The sequence below is a fragment of the Bos indicus genome, chromosome 29 (assembly GCF_029378745.1).
Source record: "Bos indicus isolate NIAB-ARS_2022 breed Sahiwal x Tharparkar chromosome 29, NIAB-ARS_B.indTharparkar_mat_pri_1.0, whole genome shotgun sequence".
Classification (NCBI taxonomy): Eukaryota; Metazoa; Chordata; class Mammalia; order Artiodactyla; family Bovidae; genus Bos; species Bos indicus.
In genome coordinates, this window is record NC_091788.1 from 11,524,631 (window position 1) to 11,543,020 (window position 18,390).

The following is an 18,390-nucleotide window of genomic DNA, read 5'->3' on the forward strand; positions in this document are numbered from 1 at the left end:
TTTCTGATTCAATTAAAAATTGCATGCAAAGTGTCTAGTCCTTTGGGACACTTGGTATTTCCTTTCCTCCCTCCCTGTCTTTCCTCCCCTTCCTCCCTTGCTTACTTCTCTCCTTCCTTCCTTTTCCTTCCTTCCTTCCCTCTGCATCCATTTCTTCCTTCTGTTCATTTCAATACTCTGCGTTGTTATAGAAAGGATGCCAAGCAGCTTTTGATAACTTTTGCATTAATGACTCCTTTTCACTCCAGTACTCTTGCCTGGCAAATCCCATGGATGGAGGAGCCTGGTAGGCTGCAGTCCATGGGGTCGCTAAGAGTCGGACACAACTGAGTGACTTCACTTTCACTTTTCACTTTCATGCACTGGAGAAGGAAATGGCAACCCACTCCAGTGTTCTTGCCTGGAGAATCCCAGGGACAGGGGAGCCTGGTGGGCTGCCGTCTATGGGGTCGCACAGAGTCAGACACGACTGAAGCGACTTAGCAGCAGCAGCAGCTTACTCTACTACCCCCTAGGGTTTCAGAATGGACTTGCCCTCCCATCCTGGTTTTATAGACTAGGGAAACTATATCTCTGCCGCTGATTAGGCAGCAGGGGCAGAGGAGGAGAAGTTGCTGAAGAGACCATCATAAGTGAAAACTGAGTATGCTGACTATGAGGGAATTCTAGGTTTCTCTTTCTTTTTAATAAATGAATCCTAGGTAATCCTTATAAATAGCACCCCACCACCTTCTTTCCCACACCTCCACTCTCTCAAAACACACTGAATTTTTGAGAGAGATTTTCTATGTTTGGTGAATGTCAGTCAAGGCACATTACTTCTCATCTGAAGTGAAAGAACTTGTACGGGATGAGTCAAGGAGCTCATCTCCCAGCTGATAACTGTATCACGTCCCCTTTAGAGCTTTATTTTAGGTCTGGGGGGGAAAAAGAGGAAAGCAAGAGCTCCATGCAGTGTTACACTGAATTTCATAACCTGAAAGAACATGACTTTTGTAAATGATAGTAGTAACATTAATGACCACTTACTGAGCCCTTATTATAATCACAGGTCACGACTCTAAGATTATACATTTTCTAACTCAACTAACCCTCCAATGATCCAATGGACTAAACACAGATGAAGCACAGAAAGGTCAATTAAGGTGCACACAGACGCACAATTAGCGAGTTCAGGAACCAGGATTTGAACCCCAGCAGCCTGTGTCTGAGCCTGCATGCTTAAGCACAGGGCCACAATATTTCCCTTGTCTCTGAGTCTCCATACAGCGTGAGACTGGGAGAGTTTCTGCACAGTGTTAATTGCTGGAAGCCAGCGCTTTGAGATTTGAACCCAGATCTGATTGCCAGTCTCTCCCTCCTTCTAACAGGACACCTAGTGGCTCTGCACACCATTGAGATGAGCGCCCCTACATTCACGTCCCAGGATCAGATCTCAAGGAGTTTCGAGCATTGCCCTTGGAGTCTAAGTTAAACAGCTGCTGACAGGTTCCTTCCATTTCACCAAAAGGATTTTCAGTTGTATTCATATTGGATGGTGGTATTAATAACACTTTGATATTTTCAGTGAATAATTGATCCAAATTCATCTTGACTTCTGAGCCCTGCTTCCATTAAAAAAAAAAAAAAAAGTCATCCAACAAGACGGCTTTTGGAAAACAATTCCACACCAGTGGTTGCATTAATTGCTACTTTGGAGGTTCCTGCTGTGAATTGAATGGAGCCACTTTGGATCTGTTTCTTAGAAATAACCATCTTTATTACCTCTGCTCTAAGATGCAGTTTGAGATTTTTAGAGGAAAATATCTTCACTAATCTCTTTCTGTTTTCCATTTTTATTCCATAAGTAATCCTTTTCATTGTTATCACCATTTCTAATGTTCTCAGATTTAATTTATGGAGGGTATGGGATGTTATAGGACATTTTCTCTTCTTGCTCTCTCAGCATATAACATTCTGTTAACTCCCCAAGTGTAACATTTTGAATATCATGTTTAATTCAGATATGATCCATTATTTTATTAAAGTTGTATTTTTCCCCTAGCATATCTCTAGAATTTGCAAGAGCTCAATGGAAATGGCTTATGTGATACACAAGTAAGAATTTCTTTTAGTATCTGTCATTTCTCCAGTATTTTGAGCAAAGCAGGATGAAGTGCAGCATAATGAAACGGTGCTTGTTGGCAGTTATGAACTGCACCATGCATTTTAGAAAACAAATTTAAATACATTTCAGATTAATTTATGCTTTTTCTCTCCTGGTTTCCTACAATTCACCTGTCTGGTTGTCCTCAGCAGTTTCAAAGTCATATTTTTTTTTCACGTCTCCAGATTGACCCCAGGCTGGCCCCAGTAGAATAAAATCCAAGTAGATGCGCATTCTTTGGCCTTCTAAGGCAATTAGCAATTCAACAATGCTTATTTGTCCCTTGGTATTGAATAAAGACTTTTGAACTCCACTACTACTACTACTATGCTGCTGCTGCTGCTAAGTCACTTCAGTCGTGTCCGACTCTGTGTGACCCCGTAGATGGCAGCCCACCAGGCTCCTCTGTCCCTGGGATTCTCCAGGCAAGAATACTGGAGTGGGTTGCCATTTCCTTCTCCAATGCATGAAAGTGAAAAGCGAAAGTGAAGTTGCTCAGTAGTGTCCGACTCTTAGCGACCCCATGGACTGCAGCCTACCAGGTTCCTCCATCCATGGTATTTTCCAGGCAAGAGTACTGGAGGGGGTTACCATTGCCTTCTCCGAATACTATGCTGGGATTTATGAAGAATACAGAAATGATCAAGCCATGGTCTGTATGCTAAGGAAGTTCAGGTATAGGTTAGGAAAAAATGAAACATGTAAGATTAAAGAAATTTGCAGGTGAGCTTCAGTAGGATAAATAACATTTATTTCTTCTGCCTTGCCAAACCCTCTGTGCTTTTTTTTTTTTTTTTTTGCTGAATCTTAGCATTCTAGAGCGACAGGATCATGCCTGATTGCAAACCACCTGGCATAGATCTTATTCATAGAGCCCTGCTTTCCAGGATTAGAATAAAACCCACCTGGTCTGATTATGCTCTTTGGTAACACATGTGGACATGCATAGTGTCCTTCTAAGAAAGAAAAAAAAATGTCCTAAGGAAACTCTGCTTATTTTTAATATTTCTGTTAAGATACATTGGGACAGAAGAGTGGTATGTTTAAGAACACAGTTTCTGGAACTAGACTTCCAGAAAGCTGGGTTCAAGTCCCAGATTTGCTTCTGGTTGTGGGAATTTGAGCAAGTTATTTAAACTTTCCTGTGCTTCAGTTTCCTCCCATATAAAGCAGGAATAATGGGCCCTCTCTCAGAGGGTCGTTATGAAGACCGAGTGAGGAAGTTATTTGTGGTGTAAAGGCATAACAGTTAGGTGATTTTAAATACATATGAAGAGAGAGGTCATTCTTTAAAAACAATTTTGGGGTGACTGCAGTTCTGTGAAACCTCACAAATGAGTAGCCAATTCCTCCACCCCATGTTGTGACTCTGATTTTTGACTTGGAGTATAGCCATGTTGAACTGCCTCAAAATCTTGTGCTCCACATCTGTATGGATGGGCAAGCAAACCTCTGCCTAAGTGCAATGACTCTGAGCTTTCCTGAGCCCTGCTTTTGGAAGGTGACTCTTATCTGTAGCTGTGATATAGGCAGTTGATCTCACCAGAGATGCTAGGATTACTGCCATTTGGTTGTTGAGTCATTAATTTGAAAATCATCTACCCAAGGGTGTCTGCCTTGATATCTACCCAAGAGAACATTCTCTGAGGAGGTAGGGCAAGAGCCTTTAATTAGTATAATGAACTTCTGTCTTCCCAAAGCACCAGCTCTGCTTTTGGAAAGGACTCAATATCCGTCATTGCTATTAGTTGCTCAGTGATATAGATATTTCCATGTGTTTCTGTGCTCTTAGGGCCTGTTCAATGGATATGAGAACACTCAAATACTGGAGTCAGCTTACTTTTATTTCTAATTAACATTTAATGTTCTAGAATGTGTATTGCCTCTTTTTCCATATCCCACCTATTTCTAATTTATATAGTTTCTTCACTGACTGAGCCAATAGCATCCCTTTCTGCAGTAGAACTATTTTCTTTACTTTAAAGAAATTGAACATTAACTTCAAGTACTTGGCAAAAAAAATTAACAACCCATAAATTTATTCATTAAATATGTGTCTTACAATATGCCAGGAAGCTGGGATGTGGCAGTGAGCATAGCCTACGCAGTGTTCAAGGAATACATTGTGTAGTGGATGAGGACTACAATAGACACACAGACTATCAAGCTTGAATGTAGTCTAATTTTGATAGTCTGTGTGTCTATTGTGATAAAATACACATAACATAAAATTTACCATTTTAACCACTTAAGTTTACATCCATTTCTAGAACTTTTCATCATCCCAAACAGAAACTGTCTACCCATCTGATAGTCTAGATGTCTAAACCTTCAGGCTTTCCCCACTGGACCTTCCTAAAACTCTGATTAATTTACAATAGTTCCATTTACCTGTTAAGAAATTCTATTCTAAGAATGTTTCAGAGGTACTTAAACATGCCTGAACTTCTGTTATTTCTTTGATGAGATTTTTATAACATTTGACGTAATGATTGAAGCATTTTGTTGTAAGTAATGTAATTTGGGTAAGTACTATTAGCTTTACTAAGATTAGTAATTAAATATAGTTGTATAGTAAATTAGCTATGCCACGTGATCATTGGAAAGTAGGTGCTCCGTTTACTGCAGCATAAATGTTTTACAAGGTATTGTAATGTAACTAGTAAATTAATAATGACAATTTAGGTTTCAGCTAATTAAATTCTTCCTTAGCACTTATTAATTTGAGAGTCTGAAGTAAAACAACTATGACAGTGATAATAACTGCTGTGATGGTTCAGCTGCACAGACTAAAGTTAAAATTGGGAAAATATAATATACATGACTAGTTATAAAGATAAAAAGTCAGTTTCCAACCGTCTTTATGAATTTTGATTGGCAAATCTAAACTGGAATTAAATATTCATCAAGGAGAGAGACTTTGTTGTCAGCTTCATACCCTTATTCAGTCAAAACATTTTTAATGAGAATTGACACAATTGCAATAGCAAACAGTCAGTTAAATAAATTTTAAAGAGCACCACGAACATGCCCAGAACTGAGCTAAGTTACTGAAACAGCATAATCAAACACGAAGAACCCAGTTCAAAATCAGATTATTATGGCTAAAGGTTGTGACATGCTTAGTTGCTCACTCGTGTCTGACTCTTTGAGGCCCCGTGGACCATAGCCCCCCAGGCTCCTCTGTCCATGGGATTCTCCAGGCAAGAATACTGGAGTAGGTTGCCATGCCCTCCTCTAGGGGATCTTCCAGACCCAGGGGTTTAACCAAGGTCTCCCGCACTGAAGGCAGATTCTTTACCATCTGATCCACCAGTAATGGCTAATAATAATAATAATATCAGTAATATATAACAAAGTCTCTTTACAGACGAAGAAATTGAGGCTCAGAAATATTTGACTTTGTACATCCATTATTTGGCTTCATACATTATCTCAATCATGAGTCTTTAATTCATATAACGGGAATTATATGTACCGACAATGTGAAAACATGTCAAGGAAGACATGTCTGTATGTCATCACTCTGTCTTGAGTTTATTTGGGAAAACACTGGTTTAGTTGAGGAAGCACCATCTTTAGCATCTCAAAGACCTGCTCTTGAATCAACTGTGCCTTTTACTACTAGCTAACAAAGTTATTTAACATTTCTGAGGCTCAGTTCTTCCATCTGTAAAATAGGGATAAAAGTGGAAACTCATTAGCATAGCAGTGTTGTAAATAGAAGGTGTTCAAAAGTCTATTCACTCAAATAGTAATTGGAACTCTTAATAAATGTCTAACATATAGTCAGTTAAGGATATAAAAATATAAGTAATCTACCCAAATACTCCTGCCCCGCCCCCCCCCCCCCCCCCCCCCGCCCCACCACAAGTCCTCTGAAGAGTTCAGGCAAGTGAGGGAGCTGCTGATGTTTAGTCATTCAGCCATGTCTGACTCTTTGCGACCCCGTGGACTGTAGCCCAGGCTCCTCTGTCCATGGGGTTTCCCAGGCAAGATTACTGGAGTGGGTTGCCATTTCCTTCTCCAGGGGATCTTCCCAACCCAGGGATCAAACCTGCGTCTCCTGCTTTGGCAGGCAGATTCTATACCACTGAGCCATCAGGGAAGCCAGAGTGAGTGAGAGAGTTATGTAAATGGACTACCATGTAGCATAACAGTTCAGATTTTTCCATTGAATTGTGCAATAACAGAAACATTGTCGACTTGACTTGGAGGCATGAAGGGAGAAGTGAAGATGAATGAAGTGGCCTCAGAGAGGGGAATGATGCTTAGGAAGAGTCTAATAGGATGAGAGAGAGTTTGCCCAGCAGATGGGGTGCAGGAGGTCATTCTGAGCAGAGAAAACAGCATGAACAAAGCACAGATTCCTCCAGAAGCACGGCCTTTTCATGGGACAGCAGGAGGTGCGTCGTGGCCTGAGCACAGAGTGCCCACGGGGGAGTGGAAAGAAGCGACTTTGGAAAGGTCGGTTGGGGCCAGATGGTGAAAGGCTTAGCTGGCTGTCTCTAGGAAGTTTGAACTGTATTAGATGAAGGCCAGGCCGGATCACCAGCATCACTCTCACTGAAGGGTTTTAGGAAAGGATCGGGGAGGGGGTAAGGGAAGGAGAGGAGGGACAGAGAGAGAATGAGGGAATCAGGTTCACACTTCAAGAAAACAGTCCTAGTAGCTGTATGATGACTATGTTAGAGACGGTCAAGAGTAGATGCAAGGTAACGCTTTAAGTGACTTTTGCTGTATTTTCAAACTTCAATATGCACCAGAATCGCCTGGAAGTCTTGTTAAACTGCAGAGTACTGAGCTCTATTCTAGAGTTTTGGATTTAATAGGTCTGGAATGAGGAACAGGATTTTGCATTCTTTTTATTTTTTATTTATTTTTTAATTGGAGGAAAATTGCTTTATAATGTTGTGTTAATCTTCTGCACAGCACCGCAAATCAGCCATGGTTATACATCTGCCCCCCCCTCCCTTTTGAGCCTCCCTCCCCTCCACCCAGCCCCTTCGTAGCAGGTTTCCACAAGCTGTGGTTCTGGAGCCTTATTGTAAGGATCACGTCTGTAAAAATGATAAGCTGCTAACCAGTACCTGTACTGAGGCCGTGGAATACAGGTTGTGGATGAAATTGTCAGGGCCCCGTTGATTAGAAGCACCCTTATGATACGTTTTTACATGCTGAGGTTTTGCTCAGCTAGTATTATTCTGCCTGAGGCATCACCACGCCGGAGGGTATTGGGTGGAATAAAGCGGACCAGCTGTTGTCTACCAGGGTCAGAGTGGATCAAAGTGACCTGGGGCCCTCAGTGAATGCTAATACAGGAAACCAAACCAACCTTGGGGATTTCCTAACTCCAATTCCTTTCTTGGGGTTGCTGTTAAATGAAGAGGTCAATTCGTATTGCAGAGAGGAAAGAGACACTTCCCCCAGTCTTGGGGCAGGTTATCTAAGGAGATGGGTCTCTGATAGAAGGCAGGATGCTGCAGAAGAGGCTGGCTTTCTGATGTGTCCACATTCTGTGCTTTCAGCTGTATTCTGGTCAAAGGGAAACAGGTCTGGCTGCTGTTAAGTTATTACACTATTTCAATTTTTTTAAAGTAAGCATATACTTTGCTAAGAAGGTTTATATGATCCTTGGCTCTTGGTCAGATAAGATTTTTGGGGGAGAGGGTGTGGAGCGTGTGCTTTTGAGCCCCAGCGCCAACCTTTCGGCTTTGAGGTCCAAGAGGAAGCGACACCTGGCAGGAGGACTCTCGTGGGGCCCTGACAAAAAAAAAAAAAGATTTTTGTTTACTTGGCACATGTGTTTGTTTTTAATCCAAACATGATCTCTCTAATTATCTTTTTATTGTAACCACGGTTTCTTTTTCTTATACTCCCATTGTTGTTCTGGGGAAATGGGCTTCATCTGTTGAGTGGAGGAAAAAGGTTTTAATCGACATCATTAACTCTGGGGTGGTTACCTTGGATTTCAAAGAGGCAGTTGATTCTTCCAGAATGTGAGAGTATTGCCTGAAAGAGGCCAGCACGCTGTGTGTAATAATGAAGGTGGTTTGGGAAGAATTCTGTGCTCTTAATTAGAAATGAGATGAGGTAGCCTTCTGTCAGCAGGAGGCTTGGGACACAGGTCTGTAATTGTGATGAGTGTAATAGGATTACCTCACACTGGAGACATCACACTCACGAGCTGGGGGCTCAGAGCCTTCTCTACAAAGCTGCATGAGTATGGAGGAGAGGATGTTGTAGAGGGATGTTTGGAAGAGAAAATTGATTGTGTAATTTGGAGGATTTTTTTTCCTCTCTCCTCCTGTGTGCATGTGTGTGTCCATAGTAGAGACAAAGAGCATACAAACATTTGTCTCCCAATTGTTGGGCCTGTAATGAAAAGGCTTTTGAGTATTGTCTTGTATATAAGACAGTATATTCAGGATGCTCTAAATAATGTCCAGAATCAACATACTGTACTTCTGCAAGCCCTTGATGTGACTGCCTAATATTGCAGCTCATAAATATTTACTCAGGTAAAATATTATTACATTTGTTAGTGTAAATCTCTCCCAGGTATAGGGATAGATATTGAGCACATATTAAATGCAATGAGTCTTTTGGAAGCATATATAGAGCTTTGACTGTATTTTAATTTCAAAGTAAGAACAGGTTTGAGTTAATTAAGCACTGGGGAGCTTGTATGAGCCTCTGATTAAGAAATCTCTCTCTCTCCCCCTCTCTGCCCCTTTTCCCACTCTCACTTTTCCCTCACCCACTTTTTTTTTTTTTTTTTTTTTTACATTATCATCCATTATGCATTCACAAAACTGTGAGTTTGTGAATTAGTTTTGTGAATTAGTACGTGTTTACTGGGTGATGGGTAAGACACTGTGACTGCATTAAGATGGATAACACAGGACTTCTGCCTTCAAGGAGTTTCCATTTTAATGTCAGAGGCAGGCATGCCACTAATCAACCACAAAGCATTTTGCACCTCCAGTTAAAAACCAAGAGTTTGGACACATCAGACAGGAAACAAAGAATTCCAGCCAGGAATAGACTCCACTTCATAGAGAATATGGAAAACAAAGCGATCATAATGAACAAGAGGGGTTTTAATAGGCAGAGGAGTGTTGGGCAGCGCTCCAGGGTGAGAGAGCAGAGGGACAAAAGCATTGTAAGGGGGCCGAGTGCATTTTTTCTGGCTGGAGAGGACGGCATCAGAAAGGCTACTGGGAGCTGTATCTGGAAGGAAGGGTCGGGCCAGACTGGTGAAAACCTTGCATATGTAATAAGCTAGAATCTAATTCCATGAGTAGAAAGAAAACATGGTATAAGGAATTCAGAAATTACTTGGACAAGACAATTTGGTGTTTAATAATGGTTAAAACACAGCCTGTAACCAAGGTTTCAAACTTAGGCTTTTGTTTACTGCTTACATTTGAGAAAGCTATGTAATGTCTCTGTTCCTTGCTTCCCACATCTCTAAAGATAATGATACCTCCTTCATGCTCTAGTTATAAAGACTAAGTTAAATGATGTATATAAAGCCCTTAGTATAACACCCATCTAATTCTTAACCAATATTGCTGTATTTTTTTCTCTTCTTTCTTTCGTCACTTAAAAGAACTTTGAGCCCCACTGCCTTCATATACGTAGACTAGAAAGTAACAGACATTTTATTCAGGGTCTTCTTGAGCCTAACAAACTGCTAGAGTTTATGGAAAACACTGGTAACACAAAGCTGAGTAGGAATCCAACATGTAAATAAGGAATTGTACTATCGGATGGTAGTGCTATACTGCTAACTGTTTATAAAGTGTTTGGAGCATGAACCAGTTGATACATTCTAAGAGTTTATAGTCAAAAGAACACATTCACATCATTTTATGATACATGGACATAATCCAATATATTAATAGACTACAAGGAATTTACATTTTGTGTAAAGGTCTAAAGCAGGGTTGAGTGATACCATAGACGTACAAGTGGAATGAGCACTGGGAAAGTAGGAAGTCTATTACCAAATGATAGAGGGTGAAAAAAGAAATTCAATTTTGTTAGTTTTACCTAGGAAGGCTTCCTAGAGAAGGTGGGTTTCTAATGCTGCTTGCTGCTGCTAAGTCATTTCAGTCATGTCCGACTCTGTGCGACCCCATAGACGCCAGCTCACCAGGGCCCCCTGTCCCTGGGATTCTCAAGGCAAGAATACTGGAGTGGGTTGCTATTTCCTCCTCCAATGCATGAAAGTGACAAGTCAAAGGGAAGTTGCTCAGTCATGTCCGATTCTTACTGACCCCATGGACTGCAGCCCACTAGGCTCCTCCATCCATGGGATTTTCCAGGCAGGAGTACTAGAGTGGGGTGCCATGAGAAGGTGGGTTTCTAATGCTGCTTAAAACCTGGTAAATACTATATTGACAGATAAGATGAGTAGATTGTGTCATAGCCTTATGAATTCTGGCACCACTTTGAAGAAGGCAGAGGGTCCTATTGAGAAGCCAAGAGGTAAGGAATATCTGTAAGACTATCTTAAAGAAGACTTGAAAAGACAAAGTTGGAGAGAAAATGGGCATGACTGGGGCTGAGGCGTGTGTATGACACCCTAGGGAATAGCTTTGCACTCAAAGAAAGTAATACGGAGTCTGGATTTTCAAACTGACTTGGAAGGCAAATAAATGATTGTCCTGGGGGAGGGAGGGAAAGGCTGATAATGAATCGTCTATGCTAAGAAGGAGGCTGTGATAGTCTAGAGAAGAGAGACTTCAAGTGAAAAAGCCAGGACCACCAGCATGTAATAAGCACTTACTATAAACCAGGCATAATGTTAGATACTATGTATATTTTATCTTCTTTCATTTTCATTTTCTGTGGGGCAGATACATTGAATCTCCATTTTACAGACAAGAGAACTATGGTTCAGATGAAATAACTCTATAAAAATCACACAGTAAGTGAGAATTAAGAAATCCAATCAGAGTATTCACAGTCAAAAAGTTTAAATTCAGTTTTTGGACTAAGCCACACGGATATCCTTCTTCCGTTCATGCTTTCACTGGTAACTAGTTATCCAGACCTTACTGTGGGCAGGATCTGTCACTGTTTACCTTCTTACTTTGTATCTATTAGCTGTCTAATCTTGGAAGAACCACTTCTCTGAGACTATTTCCTAAATTGCTAAAAAGGCTTGTGTGAGGATTAAATGCCGCAGTAATTTAATGCAAAGATGTTGGCTTTTTCACACAGTAGCTATTCAGTCGTTTTAGCTGAATCCAAATTTATATGTCAACAAGCCGTTCTCATTCCTCAAGGACACACAGAGATCAATATTTTGAGTTTTATGAGTTTTTTTTCAGTTATTTCTGTCTATGTGCAATACTATGATGATGATAGAAGATACGGATGATAATTGTAATGGTAATAAGAGTAGCAGCAACCTTTGAGCATATGCTGTGTGTCAGGACTGTGAGAAAATGATGCTTTATATTATTTCATTGAATCCTCAGCAGAAGTGCATGAGTTAGAAGTATTCGCATACCTATTTTATATGCAAAAACTCAGAGTTCAAAAAGTTAAGTGACTTGGCTAAGATGGCATGACCAATTAAAGGGAGACTGGGATTTCCAATCCCAGGTGCCGTAGCACAGGCCATATGCTCTTAATCATTAAGTGAGAGGGCCTTGCTGTTGAACAGAATGTTATTCGAGTCAGAGTTGTCAGTAATTCAGACCATCCTTGCTCCCAGTTATCAAACTTGGTAGACTTTCACTCTAACTCATGCTCTTCGCAACTAGTTACTGGTGTTCCATATGCTTTTATTTGAAGGAGACAGTTCCATTCTTTTCCTTAATTAGAAGAAAGAAAAGAGAAATGGTTTTGCTGCATATCTAGAAATCCCACAGCAAACATCTACTGAAATACTGATTTGCTTAGCCCAAAAATGTGAGCTGTAGTTTCCTCTTGGTTGGGAACAGTTTTTTTCTTGTTATTGTTGTTCAGTTGCTCAGTTGTGTCTAACTCTTTGCAACACCATGGACTGCAGTACACTAGGCTCCTCTGTCCTTCACTAGCTCCTGGAGTTTGCTCAAACTCATGTCCATTGAGTCGATGATGCCATCCAACCATCTCATCCTCTGTGACCCTCTTCTCCTGCCTTCAGTCTTTCCCAGCATCAGGGTCTTTTCCAGTGAGTCAGCTAGTCACATCATGTGGCCAAAGTATTGGAGCTTTGCTTTCAGCATCAGTCTTTCCAATGAATATTCAAGGTTGATTTCCTTTAGGATTGACTGCTTTGATCTCGTTGCAGTCGAAGGTACTTTCAAGAGTCTTCTCCAGCACCACAGTTCAAAAGCATCAATGTTTCAGCTTTCAGTCCTCTTTATGGTCCAACTCTCACATTCATACATGACTATTGGAAAAACCATAGCTTTGAGTGCGCAGACCTCTGTTGGCAAAGTGATATCTCTGCTTTTCAATATACCAGCTAGGTTTGTCACAGCTTTTCTTCCAGGGAGCAAGTGTCTTTTAATTTCATGGCTGCAGTCACTGTCCACAGTGATTTTGGAGTCCAAGAAAATGAAGTCTGTCACTAGTAATTTTTCCCCATCTATTTGCCACGAAGTGATGGGACTGGGTGCCATGATTAGTTTTTTGAATGTTGAGTTTTAAGCCAGCTTTTTCACTCTCCTCTTTCACCTTCATCAAGAGGCTCTTTTGTTCCTCTTCTCTTTATGCTTAATGGTGGCCTTTCTTTTTCTCTTGTTAATCTGTCCAGTAGTAATGGATGTGGGGTTGATTTCCAATGTGTATCTTGGAGAGACTAACACAGAACAAAGAGTGCTGAGATGAGATCAAGAAAGAAGGGATATTGCTGTCAAGACTAGGGCATAAAGTGGAGAAGAAGTTGTAAGAACCTTTGGTGTTTCAGGTCTTATACATTTCAAATTTGAGATTTAATGTAAAAAGCGAAAGAAATGGAAGAGGGTCATTTGGTTTTCTGAAACTCAGAATGCTAATTAAAATGATCAGAGAAAGGGAAAACAGCAGTAAAAACTAACATTTATTGATGGTGGTTTATGATATGCTTCACAAAGCATTCAACATGTTATTAACTCATTTGATCCTCTCAACATATGTATGAAATGATCACTGCTTTGTAGATGAGACCCTGAGTTTTGGAGTGGTGAAGTGAGCTGAAAAACCTCACAGGATTGGTTAAGCCAGAATGAAGCCCATTTCTATCCGGTCTTAATGTTTTACCCACTGACCACCACTGTGACTGTCAGAGTGAGTCAAACCTGCAGGTTCAGAAGCAGCCCTGTGCCTGAACCTGCTCTAAGTCCTCACCTTGAGATCATGGGTCCTAATCCTAATGTTCCCACGGGATAATGCACACTCATTAATAATGAAAGAGCTTGGCCTCTGAGTTTGCTGGTCATTTCTAGTTGTGGAATTTTAGCAAGATGCTTCATCTTCATCTCTCAAATGGGAGAACATAATATGAAGATTATATAAAATGAATGCAGAACTTCTTCATGATGTCTTGTACTTGATTCATGTTTATAAAATAGAATAATATGTTTTTAACACAGTATTTGGGTTCCAGAAGGGGTGTCCAGCGAATGGTTATCTATAGACTTAACATTGTCATCCTTAGCTTCCGACCTCTGGAAAAATTCACGGGCATCTGCAGCAACATACCTACTTCTACCCAAAGAGACAAGCCACCTGTCCTTACTAAGTACCATTCCAAGACAAGTTCTTGTATGCAACAGTGCTATAATAAAGCTTCTTCATATAACATCTTTATTAAATAAAAGCTGTATGCCCTTAGGAAGAGAGTGGTGCAAAGTGTATAATCTTCCACTTTGCATATTGAAATTCAGCTATCAGACCTTGCAAACGAAATTCAGAGACATCTTAAAATGGAGGATGACCTTAATATTTTCCTAAAATAAATGATTGATGTAGGGACCATTAATTTCACCCATAGTCTATTCTCCAAACAGCTTCATCCATCCTGAAAAAGGCCTTTCACTTTCAAGGATAAATGATACAAATTTTTAGAAGAATTATGAACAATCAGCTAGGTAATTTATGTTTGTTATGTATAATAAAATACATAATTAAACATCACCCCATAATTAATCAAGGCATTAAAACCTAGAAATGGTAGAAGCTACTGTCCAGGCGCATCCTGAGTCAGGGAGATTATTTATAAATAGTTGCATAGTCTTAAGACAGTTTTATTCCTGTTTCATTTTCTCCAAGTGTCATTGAATAGGTCAGTCTTGATTATATATTGCATTTGGAAATGTCCTTTAAGCGGAGCCAGCCAAGGCGACTCTCCTAAGCTTTTCAGATTAAATCTTGGGAGTCAAAATTTGAGTCCATATATAATGCTGATCCATTTCAAAATAAATCAAATAGAATGGCTTTTATCATACATATCAGTCAGTCAGTCCAACTCTGTGCCTCAATTTGTTCATCAGAACCCTATAGAGGATAAAGTACGGAATAAGTCATTTCTTTTTGGGATTGTGCAGCAATGGTCAAAATAGAAATTTCAGATTCACCCACCTGCCTTACAGAATTTTGTGAGTTGAGATGAGCAAATAGTTAAGCTGCACTGAGTATTTTATTAATGATGATGATCACAATAAAATAATGAGTAAATATTTCCCAGGTCTTATGTGAAGCACTTTGGATCCATCCACCTGTATAATCCTCACCAGAGTCCTGTAAGTGGTTCCTTACCTTTTTGGCACCAGGAGCTGTTTTTGTGGAAGATAATTTTTCCACGGAGCACAGCAGGAAGATGGTTTCAGGATGATTCAAGCATATTACACTTAATTGCGCACTTTATTTCTACTTCTATTATTATTACATCAGCTCCACCTCAGATCATCAGGCAATAGATCCCAGAGGTCGGGGACCCCTGCTAGGGCACGCGTGTTAAGTCATTTCAGTTGTGTCTGACTCTTTACAACCCTCTGGACTTTAGCCTACCAGACTCCTCTGTCCATGGGATTCTCCAGGCAAGAACTTTGGAGTGGGTTACCATGCCTTCCTCCAGGGAACCTTCTCGACCCAGAGATGGAACCCACGTCTCTTATGTCTCCTGCATTGGCAGGCGGGTTCTTTACCACTAGCACTACCTGGGAAGGTAAATGTTGGTATTTTTGTGTCACAGATGAGGAAATGGAGGCCCAGGGAAGTTAGGTCAGAGCACGATCTCTCTAGAAGTTTTAAATAAGGGTGGAAAAACTAAAGAATATGATAGGAATTGCATGTGATGTTGTCGGCATGTGTGAGAGAGAGGTGTTCTCTTCGAACTGGCCAGGGTTTGCTTTTAAACTTTGTGTTGATGCCATGATAAAGAGGACTCGCATGTAATAGATGTTTTATACCATTGAATGATATTGAAGGTTCCCAGCAGGCTCTCGGCTAGTTTTCCCCTGGAGGAGTCAGAATGTCTGAGCTGATGATTATACGGAAGGTTAAAAACCTTCGGCATTACCATATCTGTCAGGGAGAAGGATGAATAAGTGCAGAGGGAAGGTTCACTGAGCTGCCCTCATCAGGGATAATCATATTCCTTCCTTATTTTCAAGGAGTGCCCCATTTGAGAGCTGATGACAGCAGGTATTGATTGAGTGTGTTCAGAAAACCTGTGAATGAACCCTGCAGGGAGTTTACCAAGTGTGGAGGCTTCTCAAAACACAAACCTGAGAACAGTGGATTGTGCTTGACCGTGTCTATCGCATATTCTTATGAAGGCTTCATGTGTCTTGGGGTGAGTGTAATAGTGAGGGTGCATTGCATTTCCAGAACTCCATGGTGTCTATCCATGTGCTACCACAAAACGTCACTTCCTCTTTGGTTAATCTTACTGGGCTGGTGACATTCTTCACAATATACCGTATCTAGAACTCTTCTGCCTTTGTTTATGCCTCTTTTTTCTTCTGGAAGGCTCTTTACTGTTCCTTAAGACACCAGTGAAGTATCACTGTGGGCCTAGTAGTTCCATTTACTCCATGTCCTGCTGTCCTCCTTTCATGTCTGCAGACCCAGGTGGAGGTGTGATGATTATGGGTAAGTAGAGGCAGAGGACTGAGCTGGGCCTGAGGGCCCTACATGGAAGAGTGGTCCAGGGCAGAGACATCTGGCAGCAGGAGGTGGATCCAGTTAATGAGGCACTGGCCTCTGGGCCTGATAAAGGCATTCATTCGTCATGATTCGGGGTCAGCTGCTGTGTCAGTTAGTGGAGATTCAAAGACTTATTTTTAGTCTTCAAACAGCCTAGTCTGGGAAGAATCATAGAGGAGTGTGAGTTCCACAAGTTATTATCTTGGGCATCTTCTGTAGACCTCACCTGCTGGGCTGTGATTCTGGCATAGAATGCCAGTGTTTAGAATAGAGGCCAGTAGAGTAAGGGCTTCCCTGGTGGCTCAGCAGTAAAGAATCTGATGCAGAAACCACAGGAGACTTGGGTGTGATCCCTGGGTCAGGAAGATCCCCTGAAGTGGGGGCATGGCAACCCACTCCAGTATTCTTGCCTGAGAAATCCCAAGGACAGAGGAGCCTGGCAGGCTGTAGTCCATAAGATCACAAAGAGTCAGATACGACTGAAGCGACTTAGCACGTACACTTGAGTAAGTCCTGGGAACTGGGCTATAGGAGAATAGCTGGAAATTAAAGCTTAAAACCATGGGGTCTTTCCTGGGGCAGTACTTGAGCTGGCAGTGGAGCAAACTCGGAGCCGTCAGCTTGGAAGGATGGAGTTGCTTAGCTCCATCACGTGGGCTGAAGACAGTATAAAGCATTCTTTGTTTTGTTTTTGTTGAGCTGGGCTCTTTTTTTCTTTTCTCCTAACTTTGTCAGTTAGTGGCTGTGCTACCTTGGGGTATTCTCTTAACTTCAGCAGCCTAGATTGCTTCATCTAAAATGAAGATTAATCATAATTATTTCTCTAGGTTATTCTAAGAATTCAATGGGCATTTAACTCACAATGCAATGTCTCATGGGTAGTAAAGTCTGAATTAATGGTGATATCATCACTAGCTTCATCAAAACTATTACCATCACCATTGCAATCATAAATATTATCACCACATGTCATGGGACAGATTTTTGCTGAGCCCAACTACAGCAGAAGCAGGAATTCACACCCTCCTCCATTCTGGCACTTACGTATAAACTTGTTGTCAATGCCCTGGAAATTCTACTTGTCTTAATAGATTACAAGTTCAAGTACATAGTATCTGGCATTTTCAGGGTATGTTGACTAAAAAGTACAAAAATGACTTGGCCAGAATAAAATGTCTTCAGAAGTGTCTCCAAAATCTTTGAGTGAGAGAGAGAGAGAGAGTGTGTGTGTGTGTTTGTGTGTACTCAGTCACGTCCAACTCTCTGTGGCTCCGTGGACTGTAGCCCACCAGGGTCCTCTGTCCGTGTGTTACCATTTCCTACTCCAGGGGATCTTCCCCACCCAGGGATCAAACCTGCATCTCTTACTTCTCCTGCATTGGCAGGTGGATTTTTTTTTTAACCACTGTGCCACCTGGGAAACCTTCTAAAAACTGTAGTAAGAATTAAAGGCAGTCTAGAGTTTGTTCATTGTTATTTACCAGAGCTTTTAAACTTATGTAAGTGATATATTAAGAAACAATTGTGTCATAATAATGACACTTGAAATGTGATAGTAAGTGCTTTGTGATACTATGGACGCTTAGTTTAGAGCCATTGGATGTGATCTTATACTCTCTGCCCTTCATTAACCCCACCTCCACCATCCATCCACCTTTTATTAAGAATGAATGACCAAACACTTCACAGATATTTTCTAAATTGTCTTAAATGGTAAAAGGCATTGTCTATTTTCTCATTATAATTAAGTGAATCAGTGTATGACTCAGATCTATGTGGCCCATTGATTTCACCTTCATTTGTCATAAATGTTGCTGTCCGTTCTTGGTGGGTTTCTAACTCTAGTAATCATAAGTAAGAAGGCACCTGCCTACCTTCTTATTTTCTGAAAAGATAGTGTGTGTCCACAGAGCCAGCAAATTTGTATTCATAAACACCAGCATATAAGGAGCTGTTGTGTCAGGCACATTAAAAATGTGATAAATATTAATTTCTAAACGGGTATTTTGTCAAGGATTTTTAGAATCAGCATTTTAGGTTTTTGTTTTTGCTCTTGGAGTTTTCTAAATGATAGAAATAAAAGTCAGCAGTCTTTAATAGGGTCTTAT

At 40.8% G+C, this 18,390-nt stretch overlaps 1 protein-coding gene across 7 annotated transcripts in view; it reads left to right on the top strand.

The window, feature by feature from the left end:
• DLG2 (discs large MAGUK scaffold protein 2) overlaps window positions 1-18,390 on the top strand; it is a 2,332,068-nt gene that overhangs the window by 1,248,412 nt on the left and 1,065,266 nt on the right. The window lies entirely within an intron of this gene.